This window comes from Parasteatoda tepidariorum, chromosome 10 (assembly GCF_982258835.1).
Source record: "Parasteatoda tepidariorum strain Cologne lab strain chromosome 10, Ptep-v5.0, whole genome shotgun sequence".
NCBI classification, from domain to species: Eukaryota; Metazoa; Arthropoda; class Arachnida; order Araneae; family Theridiidae; genus Parasteatoda; species Parasteatoda tepidariorum.
Genome location: NC_141764.1, coordinates 46,352,883 through 46,374,333, shown reverse-complemented (window position 1 = coordinate 46,374,333; position 21,451 = coordinate 46,352,883). Strand labels below are relative to the sequence as shown.

At 30.1% G+C, this 21,451-nt stretch overlaps 1 long non-coding RNA gene across 1 annotated transcript; it reads left to right on the top strand.

Annotated features, from left to right (window-relative positions):
• Positions 1-15,698: 15,698 nt before the first annotated feature.
• Positions 15,699-19,892, top strand: LOC147802539 (uncharacterized). Its single transcript, XR_015429867.1, has 3 exons — positions 15,699-15,876; positions 16,780-16,924; positions 19,697-19,892. It is a non-coding gene; the product is annotated as an uncharacterized LOC147802539 (long non-coding RNA).
• The last annotated feature ends 1,559 nt before the right edge of the window (positions 19,893-21,451 follow it).

The window sequence follows — 21,451 nt, the reverse complement described above, 5'->3', positions numbered from 1 at the left end:
CATCGGGTGCGGGATTCGTATCCACCAGTCATAGCTAGGATCGAACCCGATTCACCAAATTGAAAGGCGAATGCTCTATACCCTGAGCCTACACGACTCTCAATAGGCTATTTTATTTTATAACCGTCGTTGAACAGCCGACCCAATTGTGGGTTTACGACGACTAATGTTCAATTCCGTAACCTTGTAATATTGAACCCAATCCAGAAGACAAGGGAACTCCTATATCTAGAATTAAGAGAAATTTGCCTTCGTGGAGGACTTTTTGATGGTACTAACCCGCATTTGCTTTAAATAGGGAGGAGGACCATGAAAACCTTCCACGGTTAGCCTGACGGCAAGGATACTCTAATGCATGATCCGTCTACCTCTGAGGATATTTTTATGTCAGCACTGTGGTCGGTGTTCTCAATAAGCTATTAGTGATTGTTCCAGAGACACGCCATCACAATTTTGAACCTCTGCAGAAAGAATGGGTTCCCCCATTTTGGTAGCTCGACGACTTGCATGCGAGATCAAGTTCTTTACGATAGAACAGTTTAACGAGGACCGATACCGCACACCCTCAGTTCTTTCACAGACAGATAATGTGGTCGCTCACTGACCGCTGTCAGTGATACTTGAAGTGAACTGTGTCTTGCTATCTATAGACTCCACTGTGGGACCTGAATGGAATAAATAGGAGTGTAATAATGCTGCTTTTTCGATGAATCACCGCACTAAGTATACGTGATAAGTATTTGGAAACCCATGCATATTGACAGAGGTGGAATTATAGTAAGTGATTCTCTTGAAATGCACTGGGATCGTAAATGATTTAGATCAGGGCTCGAAAAACCACCGGTCCGCCCGTCCTCGGCGGTCAAAAATTCCCTGGGACAACAAATATCTCGAATCCGACGTCCGCGCGGACGGCCATTTTCCCATTAATATTCGTGATACATTTTCAATAAGAGTCTAGCGCCTCACTTCTAAAATGACCCTATAATCTAGAATTACAGCAACATACTGCGCTTGGTGGAATTGATGTTTTCTCTGTCTGGGAGTACTGCAGTGGTTGAAAGAGGCTTTTCAGCAATGAACTTACAAAAAAACACATTACGTACTGGTCTTAAACAAGAAGCGTTAAACGCAATTATGAACATCCACCTAAATGGAAAACCCCTTTCAGATTTCTGTGCAGAAACCTCTGTAAATCATTGGCTTGATTGTGGAACTGGCAAACGTCATATTTGTTTCATTTAATAAACGAAGTACCCTCGGATAAATTGACATTCCAGATAACTTGACCTTTGTCATTTAAATTATTTCATAAAAGAAATAAATTATTTCATAAAATAAATACTAGGTTTTACTATTAGTAACCTAGTATTTGTATTCCTAGTAACTACTAATTCATTGTACAATTTATATAAATGTTTGTAATAAATAAGAGAAAATTATATTTTTATTTATTTAGAAGCTACGGGTTAGTTTCAACGGAGGACGGGTACATTGTTGGACAAACCGTCCTCGGGGACGGGTAAAATTTCTGACTTTCTTCGAGCCCTGATTTAGATTAACAGTATAAAAGCAATTGAAATCTGTGATGCTAATGTTCCAATAAAAATTAAGAGTGCTCCAACTAGTTGAAATTTCTGTTGATGCTAAATACTCTTTGGTGATAACATCGCTAGAAAATCTGCTTATTGTGTTCAGAAAACGAATGAAACTTGAATTGTCATTGGTTGTGCAGAGCGCTATTGCGATTTTGAATGCTATAGCGAATCAGAAGGTAGTTAAAAGTTCGATTGCTCGGTTCTAACCACACAGACATGAAATCGAATAATAGAATCGCAGTTAAAAACTGCCCACTATGCATTTTTCGAATCGTTCCCAAAAATAAACTGGGCACTAACAGGGTTCTGAAATTTCAAAATAATTTTTTTCTTATTAATTTTTTTAATCTAGTATTTTAACTAGTTAAGAGTATTTTTTTCCCAGTGTTTTAAGTCAACCTGAGTAAAACTTCAGGAGAGATGTAATGCATCGATCAAAGGACTATAAGTAAAAACTATTTACTCTTTGCTTATAATATTTATTTATTTAATTTTTTTTTATTCAGATCCTAACTTATTTCATAAGGCAATAAATTATCTGAATCATACTTTTTTTTATCTTTTGTTCGCATACAACTCTCAAATATTGCCCTTTTGTGGACTTTCAATTAATTAAAGGAATACTAGTCGCCGACAGCGCATCGGTGTAGATCTATTGAGACCATAACAATAAAACTAATTAATTTTGGGAAACTAATGTAACTATAAGCTTTATACACCGAAGAGCCATTACATTATGACCACCCTCCATCAATAACAATGGGCTCACCCAGGTTTTCATGGTTTCTCACCCATGAACAATGTTTTCATGGGGCACATTAGGACCAATAATCCTCATAGAACAATCCCTGACGTCTGTAAGCTACTTGAACATAGTTGCAAACCAGGTTCACTCATTCATGGCAACAGTTTTTCCTGCGGGGAATGGTGTTTACCAACAGGATAATGCACCACGTCATAAAGGTCGAATCGTCATGGATTGGTTCGAGGAACATTCCAGTGACTTTCAAGTCATGTCTTGGCCCCCAAATTCACCTGACCTTAATCCAATAGAGCATTTGTGGTCCTACTTGGTAAACCAAATTCGTGCTGCCACGCTACCTCCTCACAATGTGAGGGAATTGCAGGACCAGTTGGTGAGTGCTTGGTACCAGATACCTCAAACTACCTATCAGCACTTTGTGGAATCAATGCCACGGCGGATGCTAGTAGTTTTGAGGGCTAAAGGTGGTCCTACATGTTATTAGCAGGGTGGTCATAATGTGATGGCTCTTCGTTGTATATTAGGCAAAATACTCTTTAAAGCAATGCAACTTTGATCAAATTTTACGAGTCTCAGTTTAGCGAAATCTGTTATTTAAATAATTTATTTATTCCAGTTAGATATTTTTTGTTCTTATCTAACATTGTGATATCTCAGTCAAAATGAACGGAGAATATTGTTCTTTTCGCGTATGGCTCGTCACGCGTTTAAAAAAAATGGATACAGCTCAAAAAGCGCGTTATTGAAGAAAATAAAAACTACTTGGTACGCACATGTGAAAAGATGGACACTGCTCAAATGAACATAGTTTGAAATGTTGTTTTATAAAATGGTCATAGCTCAAAATGTGTATTTAAGGAAATAGACTGTCTGAAAAGCGCGTTTTAAAAAAAATTTAATCCGCTTTGAATGATCCTTAATCTATTTTTGAAACGTTAAACATTCAACCTATATTCATATTTTAAAACGGGCATTTTGTTTAGAGGTATATTCATTTCAACTAACATGCATATCAAGCTATGTCTATATTCTTTAATACGCAATTTGAGGTATTTCTCAAAATAAAAAGTTCACCGATAATAATCTTACTTCAGTACAACTTTTTTAAAAGTGTGCTAAATATATTTGCTAAAATCAATTAATCTAATCTTAATTGAACCTCCTCTTGTTGAAGTTAATCATATATTCGATATTTCATTATATTTTATACTAAAATAAATAACTTATTTTAAATTAACTTGAACCTACTTTGAAGTTTACTGTTTCCGCTTAAAAAATCTACCAGCATTTTATTGTATCCTAATAAATGGTGTTTGCTTTGAGGTTGTTTTTATCAAAAATTCCAAGATTATGTTAGATCTTTTTGTTTGAATAAACGTAACTAAGTGCTTAACAATAGGAAGAATTCTCTCATAATTGTTAAAATGTCAAAATGTTGTTAAATCTGGAGAATTCCCCACCTTTCAGATTTGCAACAATGTCAACATTGGAAACAAAGCATTTGTATTAATTTTATTTTATAGAACTCATTGTTTAAAACCCAATTTACTTTTTTAGAATTAATAAAAAGCCGCGCCCTTTGTGTTTTTCATGCTTGTTTCTAAACATTAGCAAATTATGTACTCATTGTCTCCCACTGATTTCATTTATTTTGAAAAACACTATCATTACAGAGATGAGAGGTTGAAGCTAAAAATAATAAAATAGATTAAAAAATTTTAAAAACTACTTAATCAAATAAAATATTGAAAAAAGAAAAGAAAATATACTTTTGTTATAACGATGGAATATAAAATCTCGAAATAGTAAAATAAAATTTAAAAAACAACCTTTTTTTTAATATAACCTATAAAAAAAGATAAAATAGGCTATCATTCTAGAGAAAAATATTAAAGTAGATAAAAGTTTTAACAGCTACATTTTGCAAGTAGACTAAAAAAGAACTGTCATTGTAGAAAGCATGTTCAAACTAGAAAAATAAAATTAAATTAAAATTTTAAAAACCTTTTTTTTCCCAGTAGACTGAAAAAGAGAAAATAAAAAAAGAAGGAAACTCCTATAGAAAGAGGGAAAAAAGCAAAAGTAAAATTAAAAAAACTGAAAATCCTGGTATTATAACTTCCGATGATTTTGTTACCAAGGTAATGTGCACATACATGTTAACATTACAATCATAGTTAATACATGCGAAGTAACAGTCATCGGTGCATAAGTACCGATAACCGAATCATCGTACAGAGTCATCGGTATTTATGTAGTAAGCATTCATTTGCATATATTTCTGAAGTGGTCTTACTTTTTTTTAACCTGAATCTTGTGACTAGTGCAGAAAGAAGAAGTACTTCATCCAATCTATATATTCTTATAATGAAACAGCTGTGAATTCGAGATTTTTTTCCTTTTTTAACTGAAATTTGTATCTCAGAAAATGTTTTCTTAGTTCAAGCATGGTTTAAAATATATTCACTACCACGTACATACATATACATTGATAATATCTCACCCATACTCTCTAATAACCACGGTTTTGAAGAGTTGGACCCTTTTGAAATTGTTTCTTTAACACTTTTACCCAAATATAGGTCAAACTTTTTGTATGTGTTTCTAAGAGATTTGTATGTTTTTCTATTTTTTAAACATATGTTGTTTTTTTTTAAAGAAAGGGGAAAAAAACTAAACTTCTGCCCTGCCCCATATCTTGGCCAGGGCGGAGAACTGAATAAAAAAAATTTAAATAAAAAATATTTCGTTTCTTAAATAAAAAAAATATTTTTTTAATTTTTAGGATGAAAGTATAAGCTGTTCATTTGCAGTTCTTTTAATGAACTATTTTTAAAACATAATTTAAACCAGGTACTCCTCGTTCTATCTCACCTTATCTATCCCATATTAAAAACAGGGCCGTTTTAATGGCATATGCAGGGCCTCGAACTACAAAAATTTCACATGAATGAAATTAATTTTTATGATACATATAATTTTTAAAAAAGTTGAGATGGTAACCATTTATAATCCTGGAAACTTAAATAATTTTCAAAACTATGGAAGCCAATCAAATGAATAAAAGGTTTGCTTAAATAAATTATTTTGAACGAACTTTGCGACCTTCTGTTAGAAAATAAACGCAAAAATATGGATTTGTGTTTACAAGGAAAAGTCGTGTGAGCAGTCTCGATATTCTAGAAAATTTTATCAATAAGATAAGAATTTAAGTTTTCATTTAATATTACATTAATGAAATTTTTTTGGATTCTTATGTATTTAATCAGATTGTGAGGTCTTAATTTAATTAAAGATATTAGAATCATCATTCGATATATAGAACCTTACAACTTTCGATATATAGTTTGCTAGCTTTTGTCTCGAAATCATTTTAAATAATTGAAAAAGCCAGAAAAACACTAGTCTCTCTTGGAATAGTTTTGCAATAGATCTATACAAACCTTGAAAGTTGAATGATGGCTTAAACTCTAATCATGAAATTTATAAATAATCATGAACCATAAACTAGAATCCTCCTTATTATTCTCGCCACTAACGCCATCTGCTTCGAGTTTTATCAGGTTAATCAATTATAGAAATCCACAGAGCTGCAAGCATACCACTGCGCCACTAATCAACAAACATAAACAAAAACCTGGCTCTGGCAGAAATCTCGATTTTTTTTTTTTTTTTCATACATCGCTATGTTATAAATCTAAAGTAGTTTATAAATTTTATTCATTATGACTGAGAGAATTTTTGATCAGAAAAATGTAATATCTCCTGAACAGGATTGTGAGCAATCACCTATCATAAGAACGAAAGGTCATATTTGTAAACAATGTCAAAAATGGTTCAAAAAATCAAGTGATCTACGTAGACATAGTTATGTGCATTCCAAAGAAAAGCCGGTTCCTTGTGATCATTGCGAAAAGAGATTTAAAACTAAGGAACATTTACGATTACATCTCAAGAATCTCACACTTACGAAATCCTACAATTGTGAGTTATGCAAATTGAGTTTTAAAAAACTTGGACTTCTTAAAAGTCATTTAGCTACCCACACAAAAGAAAAGCCTTTTAAGTGTGAAATGTGTAATAAAATTTTTGGTCGCAAGAATGCACTTTTTTACCACTATGCAAGTCAGACATATTTAAATTACCATAGGCAATTTGAAGATTTTAAACAATATGAATATTTAGTTGAAAAGTATAAACCTGTTGACAACGATTGTCCACAAATATGTGCATTGTGTAATAAGGAATTAAAATCAGCAAAACAACTTGCAAAACATATAAAATATGTTCATGATGAGTCTAATAGACATCATAAATGTGTATCTTGTGATAAAATATTCACAAGAAAAACTGGTTTAAATTTGCATATCAAAACATATCACTTTTTTAATGAAAAATCTCATATTTGTAAAATTTGTCAAAAACGATTTATTACAAAAAGTCAGTTAAATAAACATAGTGTTGTGCACAGTTCAGAGAGACCTTATAAATGTACAGTGTGTCCAGCAAAATTTAAAACTAAAACTACTCTTATTGCACATGGAATTATTCACAATAACGAAAAACCTTTTGCCTGTGAAGTGTGTAAGAAAACCTTTGCACGATTTTGTGGTCTGCTGTTTCATGCCAGGTTACATACAGGAGAACGACCATATATATGTGAAATTTGTAATAACACTTTTTCACGATTAGGAACGCTCAAAAAGCATTACAAAGCTCATGACAAAAATAGTTCTTTACTAAAGGTAAATCCTAGGGGTAATAAATCTTCACAAACTGCAAATCATGATGAAAATAATTCTTTACAGATGGTAAATCATGATGGAAATTAATCTTTCGTCCGTTTCAAATCCTGATGAAAAATGCAAGGAAAAACCACCCATTGAAAGACAGTTTACTTCCAACAAATGATACACACAAAAAAGTAGATTAAAAATCTAATTTAGGGCTGGGTAGCCCTAAAGTCGATACTAGTCGCAAGTTACTAAGGAAAGTCATGCTTGTGAATATGTACCAGAAATTAAACCTTTGAGGGTCACTCATATATTTTATTTATTTTAATATTTATCTGTTTGTTTTTTTAAAATTATCTTTACTAAAGGTAAATCATAATTAATGCAAATCTTTACGAAAGGTAAATCATGATGAAAATAAATATTTATTAAAAACAAAACACTCATAGAAAGTCAGTTTAGTTCTTAAATAATATGCATTCAAATAATATTGTGGTACTGTGAAAAGAGAATATTTAAAGGGATCTCACAAAATGATTTGCCTGGAACCTGGCTAAATGTATCAACAGTTCTGGCTAACACTTCACTCTAAATTGAACTGAAAATCACTCTAAATTTTTATGTGCAGAAAAATCAATTTCAGAAATTATTTAAGGAAAATTAAGTAAAAAATTCTTTTTCAAGAGGTCAAACTAAAATTGTTTCTACAAATATTGTATGTGTGTGTAATATGTTTGATATGTGGAAGTAAATGTTTTTGCTATGTAATCATATACACATTTATACTTATTGAAATTTATCTAAAGTCTTAACAGACTTAAAGCCGTGATGGCTCAGTGATTAAGGCGCTGAACTGACATGAAGAACTGGGGTTCGATCCCCAGCTGTGGCTTGAAGCCCATTCAGCTTTGGATTGATAGGTAACAGCTTGTCGGGAAGTAAAGGCAGCCTGTGGGCAGTGCTGACCACATTGCCACAATCGTGTTGTTGATATATTTAAATATGTCACCATTGAAAATAATGTCTATATATGCCAATTATAAAAGTCTTGTTTTATCTATGTGTTTTTTATTATGTAAGTCACAGTTAGGTCTGCAGCAAGAGGGTAGTAAAGGCCTACAGGTGCACCCCACTAATTTTTTGATGAAATCTCATTTTTTTTCTAAATTAGGCAGTTATTTGCAGGGTTAGAATAATTGCTTCAAAATAAAATTTCTTCTCTCAAATGCCATTGTTTTTTCCCCAAAAATTGCTTGAAGCTGCTCCAAAACTCTAATAATATTAATTAAGCAGAAAAACGTGACTTTGGCCCCCTCTTTCAACTGCGGGCATTAAAAATTAATGTTACTAAATTAACGAAATTCACTTGTTATAAAAAAAGTATTAAATATTGGAATCGAAAATGCCATGTTGAAAGGGTTGACAAAAAATCTAAATGATAAGATTTACTATAGAATCTGTGCAGAGAGATCACATTTAAGGTTATACCTTAAAATGTTACAAACGTTTGTTGTAATAATATTGTATTTAATATATCAAAATTAGTAAAAAAAACAATTAGAAGTGACCGGGGAAAAAATTATGAAATCTGGCGTTTCTAAAAGTGATTTTCGAGTAAAGCGTTAGCAAATAGTCGTCACTTAAATCCAAAATTTGGGTATGCTAATAACATTGTGCTTCGTTTGTAATTAAAAATATCAAGAAATGAGAAACCGCATAAAAATATGTATAAAAATGATGTGTATTTATGAGGGAATCGTTGCAAATCCAGCAGTTAAAAAAGTGATAACTGAAATTCAAAACCCGTGTATTGCAAAAACACTATACTAAAGATATTTTCATTTGAGTGCCCATGGGGATATGAACAAGAAAGGACAAACAGGGCCATACAATCCACTTTTAGAACTAACTGCATTGATGATTTTAGATATTATTGATGATAGTATGTTTTTATTGGTGGTGGTAAATAAGTATTATTTAAAGTGTGGATTTTATTTAATTCCAAATATTTATCATATTTCTGATATCTAATTATTTAAAATGCATATTAATAGAAATATAATAAAACCCTGGGGATATAAATTCAAATCAGATTGTATTTCCTCAGGAAACCCATTAAGTAAATTTTTTCATTTGTATTATTTATTCAGTTCTTTGTTGTGTTTCTATTACATCTTTTTTTATTCGATAATGTATTTTTCCCCAAAATTTGTTAAATCTATAATAATAAAATTAAGAGTTTGCCCCTTTTATAATTTCAGAACCATTTGCACTACCATTCCAAAATTTAGACATCGGCTGCAAAGAGCAAATTTTGCCCCCGATCCCAAAATTCATTCAAAATTTTCAAATTGTTTCATAAAGCCTTTTCAGAAATGGAATTTTTAAACTGGTTAAGTATTCATCATTTTAAATTAAATGTTAGACGATTGTATTTTTATTTTTTTTTTTCAAATATTTTGAAGTTAACATAAGTGATGTTCGCTATATTATATATCATATTAACCAAGTCTGCGGGTTCAATCCCCGGCTCAGACACCGGATTTTCGGGATGCAGAAAATCCTCAGCGGCCATGTCGTATGATTATGCGGCATGTAAAAGATCCCTGGAGTGCCTTATTGGCTCTTGGCATTTTCGGCAAAATTAAATTCCTAGTGCACTTTAGCATCCAAATAGAGTCTCGGTGCTGCCTTCTAGTGTGGCAGAAACTAGACGTCCAAATTAACATGGTCAATGGTATCTCACCCATTGTGGTGGTCTTGAAAGAGTGGATGCCTCTTCTGGAAAGCACACCAGGTCTGCTCATTGAGAAGACTGATTGTGCAGCTCTTAGGAAATAAAATATATCATATTAAAAGGAGTTTGTTGCATGTACTTTATTATCTAATTATTTTTTATTTGTCATCAGGTAAACTAAATGATGAGTTTGAACGTGATAGCATAGGGGGACTAGGTTACCATAAAAGTATAATACTGAAAATAAGTGTTTATTTTGTATATAGTTAGTTATGCTTTTAAAATGTGTTTCTACGAAACAAAATTACTTAAAATTAACGGAAATTGAATTTCAAAAAATAAGTTATGTATTAAATAAAGCAAAATTATTAATTCATTAGGCGAAACTATTATCAATTATAAATTGCCAAACTATTATTGATGCCAATGATTAATTTTTTGGTAATTGGAAATATGGTTGTAGTACTTTATTTATGTTGCACAATGCTCTATTGGTGACGGTATGGGGTACACGTATAAGCAAACCATACTGCGTATTGGAAACTTGGCGATTGCAGTTGCAATTGGCGATGATAACACGTAAATGTGGTGGGAGAGCAAAATAATTACATTAACCTAAACCGCAATTTGATATTCTATTTCTCCTCCTCGACTAGCCATGATGAATAAAATATATAAATAAATTAATAAACGCTTCTGCAGGTGTTTTTCGTTAAAATTTCAATTTTTCAAAACAAGTTATTCATCTTATCTCTTTTAGAAATTAATTGGAATTGTAGTTTTTTTAAAGTAATATATATATGAAAGAAAACTTTTTTCATGCAATTTGCATTAATGTAAGCTCATGTTGTTCATCTGGAAATTAAATTGTTAGTGTGTGATGAAAAATTGTTGTAAAAATAACTCATTAATTCCTTTTCCTAGGGAATTAAAAAAGAAAAAAACCTTTTTATTGTGAGGATCACTTTACAAATACACTGTATTTATATTTTATTAAACACAATAATTTATATTTTATAAAACGATCTTGTTTTATGATATAACAGATTTAATTTTTTTTTACAGGAATTGTGTTTGCGAGGAAATAAAAATATTTTATTAATGAACCAATCACAAAAAATGATGTAACATTTTAACACCATGTTTCTTTGGAATGCTATTTTGAAGAATTAATTCTATTTAATTTTTATTGTTAGTAAACATAACCTGTTTAATTTTAGTGATATTCTCTATTAGAGCAATCTTGATAAAAGAATAATGTAAACTTTTTTGTGAAGATTTTTTTTTTTTTTTAGAAATTGACAAAGACATATTATTTACTAAAAAACAATCATGCTTTAAAGTAATAATTTCTTGTAAATGAAATAATCGATATTTTTAAAGTAATCGGAAATTCACTAGTGAAAAAAGAAATATGTGCAATAATTTCAAGAGGGAAAAAATGTACAAATGAAGGGATTTTTCTTTAATGATCTATGTCACTAGTTTTAAACTCTAAATGATATTTATTCATCTTACCTAAATTTTATCTGAATCTATCAAAATATCTGATTTCATATAAATGATATCTAATTGTATCTGATTTCATGAGAATTGATTAAAAGTAAATTAAGAAAACAATTGTAAGTTTTGACTGTGTTTTTATTTTGTCAGTTCAGACTGAAAACCTGGAGTTTACCTGAGTCTTAAAACAAGTTTCAGTAAAACTGTATAAAAAATTAAATTTGAAAGCGTTTGTTTCATTACTAGAAGCATTTATTGTAAAAAAATATTTATTAAATTGCTTTTTTTGCAATGAGATGAGATCTTAAACTTCGTGAAAAATTAATTCAGTTCCTTAATATATAAAAAAGTGCGTAAATACTTCATTTATTATGGAGGTCATAGATACCTTGATACTCTTTCAACATTAGAATAATAAATGCAATTAATAGATAATGCGCAATTTTAAAAATATATTTTATTTACATATATTGCATACAGGTTAGCATAAATGGAAGTAAATTGCTGTTCTAAGTTTCATACCTTACTTCTCAGTTTATGTTTAGAATTTTTTCTGTTATTGATGTGAAGTAATTAGTATTGTATTGTGATTTTATTCACTTTTATATCATAGTATTTACAAAATGCGTTTTTTTATTAAAAAAACAATTTTAGCAGAAAATAGGCTGAGTTCATTTACAATATTTTCATTGTATTTCATTTTATTTAATCATCTGCATCATCTTAATAAGCAAATCGCAGACCTCTTGATAGGCTAAAGAAAAAACCAGAACAATTTTTGATATTGCAAACAAGTACCAGACTACTTTTAAAAAAATATAAACAAAAAAAATCACAATTTTCTCTACTGCAAAAAAACTACTGAAACTCGACTATAGAATTTTCAATTTCAAACTTACTTTATTCTGAAAAGAAAAGGAGTTTTAACTTTTTTTCCTGTAGAATTCTATTGAAAAATCCCTGAACGATTCATAACAATTTGATATCAATATTTAGGAAAATTTAATGGTACTGTTCATTACAAAAATAATCAGTATCAATTTGTTAATATTTCTAAATATCATTATTTATTTAGAATTTGCAATCAAGTTCATGACTTCTTTAATCAAGTACTTTTGGGGTTTCAATAATTTCGAAATGAAAACACAGTGAATATACGTCTTAGCGTTTGTGTTCAAAAAGAATTTTCTGGATGAACGGAAAAGAATTTTCTTAAAATAAAAAGATCGAAATTCTAATTCTTTGGTTTATTTACTCCGATTATTTTAAGAACTGCGTTAGAATACCTAGAAAATGATATGTTCTGGATATACAAATCAGAAACATCAAGAAAAAAATACTAAAATCAAAGAACAGATAATGGCAAAATATTTTTTGTAAGGAAAATTAGAAGTTTCAGGACTACTACTACTCTGATATCATTCAACCTAAAGCTCTATAATATTAAAATAAATGGGGAAAAAAGTAGTTTACTCATAATTCATTATTAAACCATTAGCACTGAAATTTACTTTTACTATTTTATATGCAACCTACGTCATTTTTGTGAATTTTCATTATTTTCAAGTATTATTATTTATTTTTTTTAAATCATTATTGAGATAAACTACCATATATTGCCTCACATATTTTTTAATCATATGGATTTTAAAAAAAATAAGATAAAAATATTTCATATAACTTAATCCATACTAATATTATTAATTGTAATCAGCTAAATTATGATATTAAATATATAATTCTAACGTACTGCATTTTTACATCATAGGTAATCAAAGAGAGGAATCACTTCTTAACTATTATTACTAAATCTATATTTATAAAGTTCTTATTTACACGTTAAATGAAGTTGTAAGGTTCTTAAGTTTTAAATTAAGTACGCATATTTAAAATATTCAGTTCTTTTTTTTATTATCAAGTTAGCATATTAAAGAAGACGCCAAACTCTCTTCCTCCTTAATTACTAATTTAAAAGAAAGAAAAAGTAAGTTCAGGCAAACCTAGTGTAACCATGAAGTTACAATTGTTGAAAAAAATACTTCAAAATATTTAAATGCATACAAATTATTAGAAGAGAACTTCTCTGTTGCGTAATCCTACGTTATCATCTCATAATTTATTTTCATTTGTATATTTTAAAATGTTCTTTTCAGTATTTGAAACTCAGTGACTTACTCTAGGTTTGTTTGAACTCACTTTTTCTACACTTTAAATTTTAATTTAGTAATGAAGAAAGAAAATTTTCTTCCACGGTCTGGCGTCCTCTAATGGAACAAAAGTGGATATTTTGGAATTAAACGTTAAATGGAATAGTTAATTACTATGATATGTTTTTGAATGGTTTAGTTAATTTGAATTAAGAAACAAAATCTTTTTTTTTTTTTTTTTAACGGGATTTTTGGATTATGACAGAAAAAAAAAGTATTTCTATAAAAAAGTTATAAGCAAGAGAAATACCAATTTTCAAATGAAGATTATTATTTAAATGACTGAAAAGTAAAACGTTACTAAAATCAATTGAAGTTAATCACAGTGAAAATTGAAATAAAAACACCAAATGCATGATTTTGTACAGTACGCAAAATAAAAAAAACAAATATCACCCTGAATAACTTTCGTTCTAATGATCTGGTTTCAATCTTAGTGCTTCAAGGGGGTGATCACAAATATGCTAAATTGATAAGTACTAACTATTAATTAAATTACGACAGACGCAAAAACCTACTTCCTCAGAATAAACATATAATTTTTTTTAAAATACCCGGATTCCCTACCCTTTTAAATATAGGGGATCGAAAAAGTTGGGCTATAAATTCGGGTGCTAGGAAGTTATATATATTAGATGTTATCCCTCCCCCATATAGCCAAATAATATCGCCGTAACTGGAAGAGAAATATAACTTAACAAATTATATGAGAACGAACTATGTGATCGACAAGAGAGAAACATCTACTGTTTCTCCACGTCTAAGCAACCTATAATAAAAAATAATGAATTAAGAATTGAATCGTTTTCAGTTATCTCGAAAAAACTTATCTTTTATAGTTAATATAAAAATGTTTCCATAGGCAACAGACCGTTTTTTTTTTTGTTGTTGCTGTTGGGGCTGATTTTTGACGGGAATAAAGCAAAGATTGTTTTCTTTTTATTACCTTTGAAAATAGAATTTGAATGGAATAACAAATTATTCATGATTTTCCAAGATGTTAGAATTTGAACATACAGCTGTGAACTTATCAAAAAGAGAAAGATAGAAATCTTGATGTATGCTTTTGCCGAAAATGAATTTCAAAAGGAAAATAAATAACTTGAGAGCATTGAGAATAATCAGAGAAATATAATTCTTCATTTTTGATGTTATTTGTTGTTTTTTGAATTGAAATAATCGATGAAAAATACTTATTTAGTTTTTTAATAATTGTCATTCATTTTATAATATATTGTTATTGAAAAAAAATTAATTTCAGGTAAATAATTTCATATTGACTGCCGAAATTAAACGAATTACGGATTGTTAATTGGCCATTGGTTATAAGTATTGGCGATCGAGATGGGCTGCAGGTGGCGTAGAGCAGAACTCTTTTCCTATGGCAACACTTCACTGCTTTCCCCATTAGCGTGTGGAAAGTCATAGAGGAAGGAAGTACGTTAGTTTCTTTCTTGATTTTCATATAGATTTAAAATCTTTTAACTTGAAAAACTATATGGAACTGAAAACTACATTAAACATAGTTCTAAAGAAAAGTATCACGGAAATTTTAGAAAATATTTTTATTAAGTAGAAAGGGAAAATTAATTAGTACATTCCTATATAACTGGTCCCGCAGTGGACTGATCGTTAAGACACGGTTCCCAGCAGATCACCGAAGTCAAGCATCACTGGCTGCGGTCAGTGTGCGGGTGGGTGACCACTTGGATCAGTCTGCGTAGGGACCGAGGGTGTGCGGTATTGGTCCTCGTTAAACTGTTCTACCGTAAAGTTCTCGACTTCGCGAGCAGGCCGTCGGGCTACCGAAGCGGGAGTGCCATCCCCTCCGCAGAGGATCAAAATTGTGATGGCATGTCTTCGGATCATCCTCCGGAATGTTTCCCAGACCGTCGCCAATAGCCCATTGTGCAGCTCTAGTACGACGTAAATTAACAACAACAACCTATATAACTGAAAAGAGGAGGAGAGGGAAGGGAGAAGGGCTAACTCCTGTAACCGCTCTTCTAGTCAGTGCTTAGAGTTGCGTAAATCTCACCAGCGAGAATAATTTGTAGATAAATTCGAAGTAGAAGTGTTTATTAATAGTAGTTTTCGTTGTGGTGCTACCCCAAATGATATTTGGTCAATTTAGGAATTGGTAACTGGGCGGAGTGAGCTTGACGCTAGCTTTTATCCATCAATCTTCTTATAACCCTATATTGATTGTGTGACCAATTTTTTTCGCCAAAGCAATTGGCGTTGTTTAAACAAAAGCTATTGTTAGAGGAAGCCATTTTCTGTATTTGTCTGCGCGGGATTTCATATTTTATCATCATGAAAGTTTTAATTACAGGTAATTCTTATTAATTAAAGATTTATAATATTAGTGTACGTTTCATAGCAGTATATAAAAAAATTACATGAAATTTTTAAAAAGATTAATGAATTTTATTACATATCTGTGAATACCACGCGTTAGATTTTAAAGTAAATAGTTTGTAAAATGTATGTATTTTAAGAAAATCGTTATAAAAATTCATTTATCAAAGTTTTTCTCTGCTTCCTTAGAAATCCTTTGTTTGATCTGCCGAAATTGTGTGAAGCAGTTTAGTAATGAAATTTCATTTAGTTAAATTACTTGATTTATGTTTATTTTAGTGACATAATACAGAGGTATCTTTTTTTTCTATGAAATATATTGCTAATTAAAATTTATTGTATATAGAAAGATTAATATTGAATTTTCTTAAAAATAGTGAAGAGGGTTTTGATCATGTCTAAAATAATTTGTTTCAATTTTATTGTAAACTAATCTAAAAAAAAATTCTGAGAGAAATGGAACAAATTTAGATAATATTTATCATTTTCATTCACAGTTACTGCATTCATTATTATTCTTTTAGGTTGTCTTAACTATTGAATAAATTATGAGCATGCATACTTTCAAAAAAATTTTTTATTCTATAGGTGTATCACATTTATGTGCAAAACAATTTGTACTCAATAATTTGTTTTATTTAAAATACAAATACTATAATAAATTAGAAGATAATTCAGATTAGCAAGTTATCTTAAATTTAAGTTATCTTTATTGGATATTAATATGAAATTGAATTTTTTCAATTATTTAACTTCTCAAACTATATCTATAATTGTATTTTTTTCATTACCCTAAGTTTTTTGACAGTTTATGTGGACAATGTAAAGCAAACTTTTCATATTTCTTCTTTCTCTTCATAAAATACTTTTTTACTAGGTGATTCCCTGGCAAAGTATTTGGCTAATTACTTAAATGCTGAATGAAAATGGGATATCGATGTTTGCACACCCTGGAATCGGTGTGGACAAATTAAGTGTGCAGTTGTGAAGGGACGATTGTGTTTTTGTCTTAATTCATGTTGGTAAGTTGAAATGTAATTTATTTACATATTTAATGATTATGTATCTAAACCATTTGTTGGCATTGTTAGTATCTTGTGTAACTATTCTAATTCAGATACTTATTTATTTTTTTATTAATATTACTTTTGGTTGTGCTATAAAATAATAATTTATTTTGCTTTTCTTAAAAATAAAGGAACTAATGATGTGCAATTGGGTACAATGCCCAACTTTAAAAAACTGGCTTGTGTGACTAATAAAATTTGTGGGGTTATTGGGGAGATTTGGTTTGGTTATCTGTGGAAGAATAATTCTGGGTAGCCAGCCGCCAGGAACTAATAAAAAGAGAAGGGAACTCAAAAGGTATAACTCGTAACCACCCCCGGACAACTATCTACATGTGTTTTTTTTTTTTTTTTATTAAATTTGCAAGTTTAAAATCTGTTTAGCACCTTGGCGATTGTAGTTGGCACGGCAGATCACAATACAGAAATATTTCTGAGTTGTTTTTCTCGAACGAAGAGTTTAGAAATTTCTCTTGCTGAAAGATCAGTGTATGCATCAACATTTTGTTAATCTTGAAAACGTCACTATAAAGCGATTCAATGAAGTAATTAAAACTTTGTGAATTTTACTTGGACTAATGTTCTGTGAATCAGCTTTATCTGTGGATGAATGTATTGGTTAAGATCACATACATTTAAACTGCCAGGGCCATATTCAACTGGCAAACATCTTTGAAGAATGCATAGCAAAGTTGACAAAAAAAGAAGTGTATTTATACACAACTTTATATACTAATAATATAAAAATATTGTAATCTTGTCTTGACATTTAGCCAGATAACCAGAACTCATCCCATACAAAGAAAGAGTAGTCACATTCAGATATCTGTTTAGAAGAGATTTGGGTCCGTTAACGAACTATTCACAAAATAATTTATCCTTTACTCAGACCCTTCACAAATTCGTTTATCTTCATTATTGTTTTGTTAATCGAATAAACCCTTCCCGGGGGGGGGGGAGAACGACAGATGTAATCTAAATAAATTCTGTCTTCGGCAGACACTTCTTCCTTTATTCGTCCGAAATGAATATTCTGCGTTCAGCAGTATAGGCAAAATACCAAATATTTGTATGTTGCATCTCTAATTTAGTAGCAGCAATTGCTGTTTATTTTTTAAATTTTAATTTTTTTAATTATAATTTTACAGTGTTGGGCATAATCTTGTAAGTCTTTACAATTTAAAAACTCCTTGAAAAAGTTTTTTTTTTTTTTTTTTTTTTGCAATAACAGACCCTATTTGCACAAATTCACAAAAGCAGGACCCTGGTTGAAAGAATGTGACTTAACGTTTATTTTATATTCACAAATTACAAGTAATTTTTTCCCAATTTTACAAATACGGACCTTTTACAGAATGTCTGGACAGATCCCTGACAGTACTTGAACAGATTTAGTACTATGATGCTGTAAAGAAAAATATTCAGTAGAGAATGTTTTTTTCTAATATTCTTATCTGTGCTACTTTACACAATGCAGAAAATTTTTTAGCTGCAATAGAATATTTTATGACTAGTTCTCTCTCTCAATGATTCTGGTTCTACCCTTAAAGGACAGAGGGAAGATTGTTTAGAGCATTGTACCTGAATTATAAATACTCTTCCACTTTAAATGCCTTTGGTAAAATATACTAAATGAATAATGCTAATAACGCTAATGAATAATGCCAATTGCTATTTCTAAATAGCAATGGGTATATGTTCAACACTAAAAGAGATTATAAAAAATTTTAGATTGCACGGAGATTGATCTAATTCTATTCTTTGTTAGCTTAAATGAGATCTAGACTCAACAGAAGCTAATATGAGTGTCTCAGTTAGTATCTTTCTCTTTTATTACTATAATGTTTTGATTATTCGGAGAATTGTATATTTTTAACAGTGGCATTATACCTTAATCGTTGTGAGTTTTTTTCCCCAACTGTATTGTTATAGTACGGATTGTTTACTGTTAGTACAGCGCTGTTTATAAATTATTACAGTATTAATAAAATAATTAAAGTCAGAATGAATTAAATGATCTTTTAATGTTTATCAGTATTTGTCTTTAATCACACCGTGGTTAAGGAAAAGACAGTGCCCTACCAGTTAGTATATTCCTCTTTTATTAATAATATATATTCTTTTACTTTGATTATTTCAAAAATATTTATTACTTTTGTTTTTATCAGTGGCATTTATTGCTTTCTAAATAAAAACTAATTTAATGTTTGATCTAGATACTTATAAGTTTAGAAAATTGATTTATGATTTTATTTTTTTATTCTTGTAAAAGGTTTAGAAAATAATATTCATTAAGGAACTGGTGATGTCGACAGATTTTAGATGATTAGATACTAAAAAACTGGGAACAGTGCAATCAAACCTGAACAATGGACAAACACATCAACATGTACTGGCTCATCATTAAAAGTCAGCGTGGGGATAACACAACATGCACATTCCATGATCCATCATGGACTCGTGCCTTTAAGAAGCCTACGTGGCTGTCTCTAGGGTAAACGGTGACTCAACAGTGCACACACCAACTGAACAATTGGCTGTGGGGTCATTTATGTTGTGTAAAGAAAATATAATAAAATCTGTGCTGTGACTAACTATTAAATGCTGTGATGTAATGTCCTGTGATTGTCTTGTTCTTAAAGCCATTAGTCTTTATATGTAAACCCTGATTGATGCTGCAATAGAAATATTAAATAATATTAATCAGACACTTTCCCTCTCTTTCAGATGTAAGTAACCTGACTAAATTGGGGATCTGCAAAAAGAAAAAATCGAGCAACAAAGCTAATGTTGCAATAATTTACACTCCTTTTTTATGTCTTGATTTTAAAGTGACAGATGTGTCAAATCCCCGAGTATGAGTTTGAGTGATGCTTCCACCCAAAAGAGTTGTGAGACCACTCTGAAAGTGTCGCAAGTATGCCATATGCGTCGAAAAAGATGGATATGCCAGATTTAATAATAATAAAAAAATTTCTGTTAATCTGTGCTTATAACTTAAAACTTATACTTCTGTGCTAAATGTTCTTTCACTCTGTAATTCAAATTGATTCAAACTAATGTATGCAATCCTTTATTAGATTCACAATTTGAAGAGTTGTGCTTTTATCTATATACTTAACCATTGGTTGAAATTTTAACAAGGTATCTTGATTACAATATTAATTTGAAGCAACTTGTTCTCTTCTAGCTTTTGCCTGGATTCTGCTGATGATTCATGTTTGTCCCGGGGAATGGTCTCACAGCATTGTCTGCTTAAAGCTTTTCTGTGAGATATATTTACCAGGACTTGATTTTCTACAATGGTTTATGCAGAGTCTCATTTAGTTTGAAAAATATCTCTGTACCGTAACAAGATAACATTTCAGTCATTGATTTTGCTATATGTATTAAATATAATTGTATATTTTTTAAATTCATAAAAATAATTAAGCTCTTTATTTTCCGGCACGGTTGTCAGTTATTAATATAACTGAAGTCTTTGATTGGATTCTGATCCACTGTAGAATTTTAAAGTAACACGATTTCTATTTTTTTATCTAGAAAAATGCTTTTATTTTACGGCTGGCTAAGCAGACAATAGCATAGCTGCCAACTGTTCAGAATTTTTCGGATTTGTTCCTAATTTTTAAATCCAATCTGATATTTTTATAAAAATTCTGAATTTTCATAAAATTTTTGATTTTAAACCAATCCTTTTTTCTGATCGCCACAAGCATGCATCCTGTGATTATTGTGCTAAAGTAATTTTTAGTAGCTTTTTATTGGAAAATATTATTCCAATAGCTGTCTGTTGCTGATTATTTCACTAAATTATTATTTTTGGAAAAAAAATTTTTTTTAGTATTTAAACACTTGCATCAGAAATATTTGTTTATGATGTAGATTGTTATTTACCAGTGTTTTATAATTTGGAGATAAATAATTATATATTAATAGGTAATGTTTGTTTTTAATATATTATACCGGTATTCCTAATTATAAAACATTAATATTATAAGTTTCCCACAAAAGATAGTGTTTATAGTTTTGTTTTACTAATTTACATATTTAAATATATGTCTATTAATGTTATGATTTAATAATTAAATTTTTATCTTACTCTCGTAATTAGTGCGTATAATTTTGTCGCATATAGTGTTCCTCATTTTTGATCTTAAGGTTGGCAGCTATGCAATAGTTATAAAGAAAGACTTAGCTGCTCTTTTTCTCAGGATGATGCCACTGATAGTGGTCATAGACCTTATATGATTGCATCTGCAAGCACCTTCATAGAGTCAAGCTAGCTACCATACTCTGTCTATTGTGTAAGAACAAAAACAAATATACGTGCTTCAAATTCTCAGATCCAACTTGAATAATTTTTTTTTCTTCCTTTTTTATACTTTTTACATATGCTGTAAAAATAAATATATTCAAAAGAAAATTTATCTCATTTATTTATTCTTTCTTGAAGATGTATATCAAGAGAAAGATACTATT